At 48.1% G+C, this 9,286-nt stretch overlaps 1 long non-coding RNA gene across 1 annotated transcript; it reads right to left on the bottom strand.

Moving 5' to 3' along the window:
• Nucleotides 1-3,390: 3,390 nt before the first annotated feature.
• LOC134479001 (uncharacterized) lies at nt 3,391-4,964 on the bottom strand. The gene is made up of 2 exons (XR_010051846.1): nt 4,741-4,964; nt 3,391-4,396 (listed from the first exon to the last, which is right to left on the bottom strand). It is a non-coding gene; the product is annotated as an uncharacterized LOC134479001 (long non-coding RNA).
• Nucleotides 4,965-9,286: the final 4,322 nt, after the last annotated feature.

The raw sequence follows: 9,286 nt of genomic DNA, 5'->3' as shown, positions 1-9,286 counted from the left end.
AAACCCGTCTGGACCTGGGCTCTTTTTGGTTGGGAGACCTTTAATGACTGCTTCTATTTCCTTAGGAGTTATGGGGTTGTTTAACTGGTTTATCTGTTCCTGATTTAACTTCGATACCTGGTATCTGTCTAGGAAATTGTCCATTTCCTGAAGATTTTCAAATTTTGTTGAATATAGGTTTTTATAGTAAGATCTGATGATTTTTTGAATTTCCTCCGAATCTGTAGTTATGTCTCCCTTTTCATTTCTGATTTTGTTAATTTGGACACACTCTCTGTGTCCTCTCGTTAGTCTGGCTAAGGGTTTATCTATCTTGTTGATTTTCTCAAAGAACCAACTTTTGGTTCTGTTGATTCTTTCTATGGTCCTTTTTGTTTCTACTTGGTTGATTTCAGCTCTGAGTTTGATTATTTCCTGCCTTCTACTCCTCCTGGGTGTATTTGCTTCTTTTTGTTCTAGAGCTTTTAGGTGTGCTGTCAAGCTGCTGACATATGCTCTTTCCTGTTTCTTTCTGCAGGCACTCAGCGCTATGAGTTTTCCTCTTAGCACAGCTTTCATTGTGTCCCATAAGTTTGAGTATGTTGTATCTTCATTTTCATTAAATTCTAAAAAGTTTTTAATTTCTTTCTTTATTTCTTCCTTGACCAGGTTATCATTGAGTAGAGCATTGTTCAATTTCCACGTATATGTGGGCATTCTTCCCTTATTGTTATTGAAGACCAGTTTTAGGCCGTGGTGGTCCGATAGCAAGCATGGGATTATTTCTATCTTTCTGTACCTGTTGAGGCCCGTTTTTTGACCAATTATATGGTCAATTTTGGAGAAAGTACCATGAGGAGCTGAGAAGAAGGTATATCCTTTTGCTTTAGGATAGAATGTTCTATAAATATCCGTTAAGTCCATTTGGCTCATGACTTCTCTTAGTCTGTCTACATCACTGTTTAATTTCTGTTTCCATGATCTGTCCATTGATGAGAGTGGGGTGTTGAAATCTCCCACTATTATTGTGTGAGGTGCAATGTGTGTTTTGAGCTTTAGTAAGGTTTCTTTTACATATGTAGGTGCCCTTGTATTTGGGGCATAGATATTTAGGATTGAGAGTTCATCTTGGTTGATTTTTCCTTTGATGAATATGAAGTGTCCTTCCTTATCTTTTTTGATGACTTTTAGTTGGAAATTGATTTTATTTGATATTAGAATGGCTACTCCAGCTTGCTTCTTCTGACCATTTGCTTGGAAAGTTGTTTTCCAGCCTTTCACTCTGAGGTAGTGTCTGTCTTTGTCTCTGAGGTGTGTTTCCTGTAGGCAGCAGAATGCAGGGTCCTCGTTGCGTATCCAGTTTGTTAATCTATGTCTTTTTATTGGGGAGTTGAGGCCATTGATATTGAGAGATATTAAGGAATAGTGATTATTGCTTCCCGTTATATTCATATTTGATGTGAGGTTATGTTTGTGTGCTTTCATTCTCTTTGTTTTGTTGCCAAGATGATTAGTTTCTTGCTTCTTCTAGGGTATAGCTTGCCTCCTTATGTTGGGCTTTACCATTTATTATCCTTTGTAGTGCTGGATTTGTAGAAAGATATTGTGTAAATTTGGTTTTGTCATGGAATATCTTGGTTTCTCCATCAATGTTAATTGAGAGTTTTGCTGGATACAGTAATCTGGGCTGGCATTTGTGTTCTCTTAGGGTCTGTATAACATCAGTCCAGGATCTTCTGGCCTTCATAGTTTCTGGCGAGAAGTCTGGTGTGATTCTGATAGGTCTCCCTTTATATGTTACTTGACCTTTTTCCCTTACTGCTTTTAATATTCTTTCTTTATTTTGTGCGTTTGGTGTTTTGACAATTATGTGACGGGAGGTGTTTCTTTTCTGGTCCAATCTATTTGGAGTTCTGTAGGCTTCCTGTATGTCTATGGGTATCTCTTTTTTTAGGTTAGGGAAGTTTTCTTCTATGATTTTGTTGAAGATATTTACTGGTCCTTTGAGCTGGGAGTCTTCACTCTCTTCTATACCTATTATCCTTAGGTTTGATCTTCTCATTGAGTCCTGGATTTCCTGTATGTTTTGGACCAGTAGCTTTTTCCGCTTTACATTATCTTTGACAGTTGAGTCAATGATTTCTATGGAATCTTCTGCTCCTGAGATTCTCTCTTCCATCTCTTGTATTCTGTTGGTGAAGCTTGTATCTACAGCTCCTTGTCTCTTCTTTTGGTTTTCTATATCCAGGGTTGTTTCCATGTGTTCTTTCTTGATTGCTTCTATTTCCATTTTTAATTCCTTCAACTGTTTGATTGTGTTTTCCTGGAATTCTTTCAGGGATTTTTGCGATTCCTCTCTGTAGGCTTTTACTTGTTTATTAATGTTTTCCTGTGCTTCCCTAAGTGTGTTCAGGTCTTTCCTGAAGTCCTCCAGCATCATGATCAAATATGATTTTGAAACTAGATCTTGCTTTTCTGGTGTGTTTGGATATTCCATGTTTGTTTTGGTGGGAGAATTGGGCTCCGATGATGGCATGTAGTCTTGGTTTCTGTTGCTTGGGTTCCTGCGCTTGCCTCTCGCCATCAGATTATCTCTAGTGTTACTTTTTTCTGCTATTTCTGACAGTGGCTAGACTGTCCTATAAGCCTGTGTGTCAGGAGTGCTGTATACCTGTTTTCCTCTCTTTCAGTCAGTTATGGGGACAGAGTGTTCTGCTTTCGGGCGTGTAGTTTTTCCTCTCTACAGGTCTTCAGCTGTTCCTGTGGGCCTGTGTCTTGAGTTCACCAGGCAGCTTTCTTGCAGCAGAAAATTTGGTCTTACCTGTGGTCCCGAGGCTCAGGTTTGCTCGTGGGGTGCTGTCCAGGGGCTCTCTGCAGCGGCAGCAATCAGGAAGACCTGTGCCGCCCCTTCCGGGAGCTTCAGTGCACCAGGGTTCCAGATGGTCTTTGGCTTTTTCCTCTGGCGTCCGAGATGTGTGTGCAGGGAGCAGTCTCTTCTGGTTTCCCAGGCCTGTCTGCCTCTCTGAAGGTTTAGCTCTCCCTCCCACGGGATTTGGGTGCAGAGAACTGTTTATCCGGTCTGTTTCCTTCAGGGTCCGGCGGTGTCTCCGGCAGGGGTCCTGCCGCTCCTGGGCCCTCCCCCACGGGAGCCCAGAGGCCTTATACAGTTTCCTCTTGGGCCAGGGATGTGGGCAGGGGTGAGCAGTGTTGGTGGTCTCTTCCGCTCTGCAGCCTCAGGAGTGCCCACCTGACCAGGCGGTTGGGTCTCTCTCTCACCGGGTCTGGGAGCAGAGAGCTGCTGCGGGCCGGGATCCGCGGGTGTGGGACTTCCGGTTGAAAAGCACTCAGGGAGAACTTTCCCTCGGGATGGAGACCCTCCAACTCCAAAGACCAGACCGAGACACCACAGGATGCAATCAGCAAGAGGATTTGGTTTATTGTCGGGATACACAGGCACAGGCACCTGCGGGCGCTTCAGTCACTCGGGGGACTGGTGCGCCCCACGGAACCAAGGATGGGCTTTTATAGGATTTTGGGGAGCAGAAGCAAGCATACAGAAGCAGATGCATGGTTACAGGGATATAATTGGTGGATTCTAATATGGCAAGGGTTTAGCCCGGGGGCAAGTTTCCTAGCTACCTTCCTGAAACATAACGGCTGACTCGGCCCCCCAAGGGTTCAGCCCGGGGGCAAGTTTCTTAGCTACCTTCTTGGAACATAACGACTGACTCGGCCCCCCACCAGGGTGTGGGACCTCTCTCGGGGCTTTTTTTCATTGTCAGGTGCTCAACCGAAGTCGTCCTGTTGCCAGGCCTTCAACCAAACACATCCTGCTTGGCAGCCGCTGTGTACTCAGTGTTCTAACCTTTCCCTGAACCAGTCATCTTAAGTACAGCCTTGCAAAATGGCGTTACTGCTGCTAAGCTGGGGTCTTTCATTCCCCCATTTTTTTTTTGTTAACTTTGAGTGAAATCTTTCACTCGACTTGGTCAAGAAATTTCTGTCTGGTGGGGGCTTATTTCCCCACTACTCTAGGCCACAAAAGGGCTAGGAGGAGCCACGTAGGAGTTTTAACTTTAAGGGGTTTGGAGTGCGCTGAACTCTCCATGTCTGGGGTGTAGTGTTGTGATTAGTCAATTCCTCAGACCGGACTGTCTTGAAGTGTGGTGTGTGGATCTAAGTCGAGACTCCGTCTACCTTTAGGGCGGTCGGGGTAGTCAGGAGGACGGTGTAGGGTCCTTTCTACCGTGGCTTGAGATTCTTGGTCTGGTGTCTGTGTACCCACACGGTGTCTCCAATCTGGAACGGGTGTGGCACCACCGGATGTTCAAGCTTGTCCTGGTAAGCAGCGGCCAAAGGTCTCCAGACGTCTCTCTGCACAATCTGTAGGGCCTGTAAATGGGCCCTCAGAGAAGGGCTGTCAGCAAAATCAGCAATGTTTGAATCAAAGAAATGGACAAATGGGGTGGTGCTCTATATATTATTTCAAAAGGAGTTAGACCATGGGGGCCCGGGCTATTCTGGGCCCGATATAGAACTAGGGGAAGGAGGGCCACCCAATCCTTTGAGCCAGTTGTAAGCGTAAGTTTGGATAAAGTCTCCTTAATTGTTCTATTTATGTGTTCTACCTGACCTGAACTCTGGGGTCTATAGGCACGATGTAATTTCCAATCAATCCCCAGCAATTTGGCCACCAACTGACTTACTTGGGAGACGAAAGCGGGCCCATTGTCCGACCCCAACGCTTGAGGCATGCCATACCTGGGAAAGATTTCCTCGAGGAGCTTCTTGGTGACCATTTTTGTAGTCTCGTGCTTTGTGGGGAAGGCTTCGACCCATCCTGAGAAGGTGTCTACAAACACTAGGAGATACTTGTATCCATATATACCTGGTTTAATTTCAGTAAAATCAATTTCCCAATGGATGTCGGGACGGTGTCCCCTAGGACGAACTCCTTGTCTAATCCTGGTCCTTCCCGGGTTAACCTGAGCGCACGCTTTGTAACTCTCAGTCCCGATTTTATCTTCTTATGTAAAAAGGAGATCAATTCAAAAGTCCTTTGTAGACCCACTGTTTTAGTTGAGGGTGGTAGATGGCCCCCATTTTTTCTAGGAGCTCTATGTCCTCATGGGCATAAACCCAACTGGTTTGTCTCATTGGTGGGGGCGTGGGTTGGTCTGGGCTATTTAAGGGCAAGATTTATTTGCTCATGGCCGCTTCTCGAGCCGTGGCATCGGCCAGCCGGTTTCCTCGTGCCTCTGGGTTGTGCCCTTTCTGGTGTCCTGGACAATGTATAATACTCAGTCTTTTGGGCAAGAATAGGGCTTCTAAGAGGGCCAGAATTTTAGCCTTATTTTTAATATCTTTATCTTTAGATGTGAGCAGCCCCCGCCTCCGGTAGATCTCCCGGTGGATGTGTGCCGTGGCAAAGGCATAACGGCTGTCTGTATATATATTTAGCCTCTTACCTTTTGCCATCTTGAGCGCCTGAGTCAAGGCGATGAGTTTAGCCCGTTGTGTGGAGGTACCAGCAGGCAGGGCTTTTGCCCAAATCACTTTGTCCTCCGTAGTGACCGCAGCTCTAGCCTTTTACTCTCCCTCTGCCAAGAAGCTGTTGTCATCCGTGTACCATGTGTGGTCAGCATTCTGAAGAGGCTGGTCCGATAGGTCCGGCCTGGTTCCATGTACTTCTGCGAGGATTTGTAGGCAGTCATGCTGTTTTGTCTCCTCTGGTAGAGGAAGCAAGGTGGCAGGATTGAGGGCGACTACGGGCCCAAACTGAACCCGTTCTGCATCCAGTAACAAGGCTTGGTGCGAGAATTAGAGAGCCAGCGGTCTGGGGGCTGCTTTACCAAGGCCTCCACTGCGTGGGGTGTTAGGATGGTGAGTGGCTGTCCCAAAGTCAATTTTCTAGTGTCCTTGATCAGGACAGCAATAGCAGCCACCATCCTTAGGCACGGTGGCCAGCCGGAGGCCACAGGGTCCAATTTCTTAGACAGGTAGGCCACAGGGCGTTTCTAGGGTCCCAACCTTTGTGTTAGGACCCCTTTAGCATACCCCTGTTTCTCATCGATGAACAGTTCCTGAGCAAATTGTAAGGGTTTGGAACAGTCGGATGAATATCTTCTATCCTCTTGTTGACCTTTTTTAAGTCTTGTACTGGCCTATAATCTCCAGTGCCGGGTTTCTTAACAGGCAGAAGAGGCGTATTTCAAGGCGACCGGCAGGGGATTAGGATGTCTTGATCTAGAAGCCTCGTAATGTGAGGCCTTATACCTTGATAAGCTTCATGTGACAGGGGGTATTGTTTTATGGAGACTGGAGTTGTAATTAAGGGGGGCTGTTGGAGCGCCAACCCCATCCCACCAGTCTCTGTCCAAGCCAGTGTCTTGTCCCGGTTTATAGGGTTAGAACTTGAAGGGGAGTTCCGTGGGGGCCAGTTATTTGGGCCCCTCCTTCCTCAAAATGAATTTGTGCTTTTAGTTTGGTGAGCAGGTCACGGCCCAGCAGAGGGTACGGGCAGTCTGGAACATGTAAGAAGGAATGGGTCACCTTACCGGTAGCCAGCTGAACCTGGCGGTCCGTAGTCCATCGGTATTGTTTCTCACCAGTAGCTCTTTGTACCCAGGCCGTCCGGTCGCTGAGTTGTCCTGAAGCTTGGGTGAGGACTGAATGTTGGGCTCCTGTGTCTACCAGGAAAGTAACCGGCTGCCCCCCAACTTTAAGCGTTACCCTGGGCTCAGGGGGGGGCTCCTGGCCCTGACCTCCCTAATCTTTATCTAGAGCCAAGAGGGAGGTTCGTGGTCGAGGCTTTCGGGGTCCACCAGGCTTCTTGGGGCACTCTCTGGCCCAGTGCCCTTTCTCTTTGTAATAGGCAAATTGATCTTTATCCAGCTTCAGCCCCTTTCGAGCTCCCCCCTATCTCCCTTCCTTTTTTGGCCCTGAACTACGGCGGCCAAGATTCGACTCAATTCTTTGTTTCTTTTTTTATCTCTCTCTTATTAAAAATCTTTTTAGCTTCTTTAAGTAAATCCTGTAATGTATAGCCCTGCAAATTTTTTAACCTCTGTAACTTAGTCTTGATATCTGGAGCAGCCTGCCAGATGAAGGACATAGAGACACTCGTCATTTGTCCTGGGTCATCTGGATCATAGGGAGTGTACATACGGTAGGCCTCCTTAAGTCTCTCTAGAAAGGCGGAGGGAGTTTCCCCTGCTTCCTGTAATACCTGTTTTACCTGAGCCAAATTAGTAGGGCGTCGTATAGCCCCTCGGAGACCCGCTAGAAGCAACTGGCGATAAAGGCGTAGGTGTCCCTTACCTTCAGCTGTATTAAAATCTCAGTTTGGTCCTCAGGAAGCTGGGTGGGACGCCCATCATCTCCCAGAACATGCTTTCTGGCCTCTAGGAACACTCTTTGTTTTTTTTTTTTTTTTTTTTTTTTTTTTTTTGAGGTTAAGAGGGACTGTAAGAGCTGTTGGCAGTCATCCCAACTAGGCTGGTGGGTAAGTAAAACAGATTCTATTAGGTCGGTGAGTGCCACCGGATCTTTGGAGAAAGAAGGGTTGTGTTGTTTCCAATTGTAAATGTCAGCTGCTGAAAACGGCCAGTATTGGGTCTGGCCACCGGTTCCCTGTCTAAGTGGGAAAGCCTGGGAGGTTGAATCTGGCATCACCTCGCGCTTATTGCGCAATCTCCCTGCGACAGGGGAGAAACCCTTATCAGACTGTGGCCCGGCAACTGATCTGGCCGGCGGCTCTGCCTCCTCTGTTTTAGCCGGGCCTGTCAGAGAGAAGATCTATGAGAGGGGAGTTTGGGTCTGCCGGGAGGACAGGTTTCTTAGAAGGCTCTGATTTCACAAAGGTAGAGAGAGGAAGACGTGGCCGGCGGACCGGGCGGGGCAGAGGGGACAGACTGGGGGTTGAGGGGAGGCCAATTTGGGTCCACGAAGGGTTCCGCCCGGGGGGGGTGTTAAGGCGAGACTCTCTCAAGTGATAATATAAGAAACCTGGTCAGGATGTCCGTGGACGACCCGATCTTTAACCTGTAAAATAATGATCTTATTAAATGTGTCATTCACTGGCCATCCCGCTCCGAAAGTGGGCCACTCGGATGTGTAGAGAGTCTGCCCTTTTCCTTTTTTTTTTTTAACCTCGACGGACTGGTTGTGTGCCCGGTCGTGGACGTCTTTCTAATGATCAAGAGTGAGACTTAGGGGCGTTGTTAGGGACTGTCCCATGTTAGTTCTAAGGAAGATTAGAACACAGAGAAAACAAACAACACCAACAGTCAAACAAACAACAGACAGGCGTGCTGCACGGCTTTGGTACCAAACTGAAAGCAAAAAGTCAGATGGAGGTGGCAAAGGTCCGGGGCCCTCTGAAAGCCAAAACTACAGACAGAGGTGCCGTTAGTCCGGATCTTTCTCCTCTCCAAGATTGGGCCCCGAAAAGTCGGGCCCCAACACCCTTGGAACGTCTTCCAGGGCTGCGGGGCGAGAAGTCCGAGCTCGTCAGCTCCTTCTTCGTCCCGCCCAAATTCCAAACAACCTGGCTGAGCGCTCACAGAACAGACCTGGCTGAGCGCTCACAGAACCTGGCTGAGCGCTCACAGAACAGACCTGGCTGAGCGCTCACAGAACAGACCTGGCTGAGTGCTCACAGAACAGACAGAATAAGGCAGAACGAGACAAAATCAGACAGACAGACAGATGCCGGCCGGCTTACCTCCCAGTGGGTGGTCGGTGGTCCCTGGGTGGAGGATCTCCTTTCCCGGCCAACGCACCAAATGAAAAGCACTCAGGGAGAACTTTCCCTCGGGATGGAGACCCTCCAACTCCAAAGACCAGACCGAGACACCACAGGATGCAATCAGCAAGAGGATTTGGTTTATTGTCGGGATACACAGGCACAGGCACCTGCGGGCGCTTCAGTCACTCGGGGGACTGGTGCGCCCCACGGAACCAAGGATGGGCTTTTATAGGATTTTGGGGAGCAGAAGCAAGCATACAGAAGCAGATGCATGGTTACAGGGATATAATTGGTGGATTCTAATATGGCAAGGGTTTAGCCCGGGGGCAAGTTTCCTAGCTACCTTCCTGAAACATAACGGCTGACTCGGCCCCCCAAGGGTTCAGCCCGGGGGCAAGTTTCTTAGCTACCTTCTTGGAACATAACGACTGACTCGGCCCCCCACCAGGGTGTGGGACCTCTCTCGGGGCTTTTTTTCATTGTCAGGTGCTCAACCGAAGTCGTCCTGTTGCCAGGCCTTCAACCAAACACATCCTGCTTGGCAGCCGCTGTGTACTC

The sequence above is a fragment of the Rattus norvegicus genome, chromosome 5, assembly GCF_036323735.1.
Source record: "Rattus norvegicus strain BN/NHsdMcwi chromosome 5, GRCr8, whole genome shotgun sequence".
Taxonomy (NCBI): Eukaryota; Metazoa; Chordata; class Mammalia; order Rodentia; family Muridae; genus Rattus; species Rattus norvegicus.
Note: the sequence above shows the minus strand (reverse complement) of the source record. Positions and strands in the feature narration are given on the sequence as shown.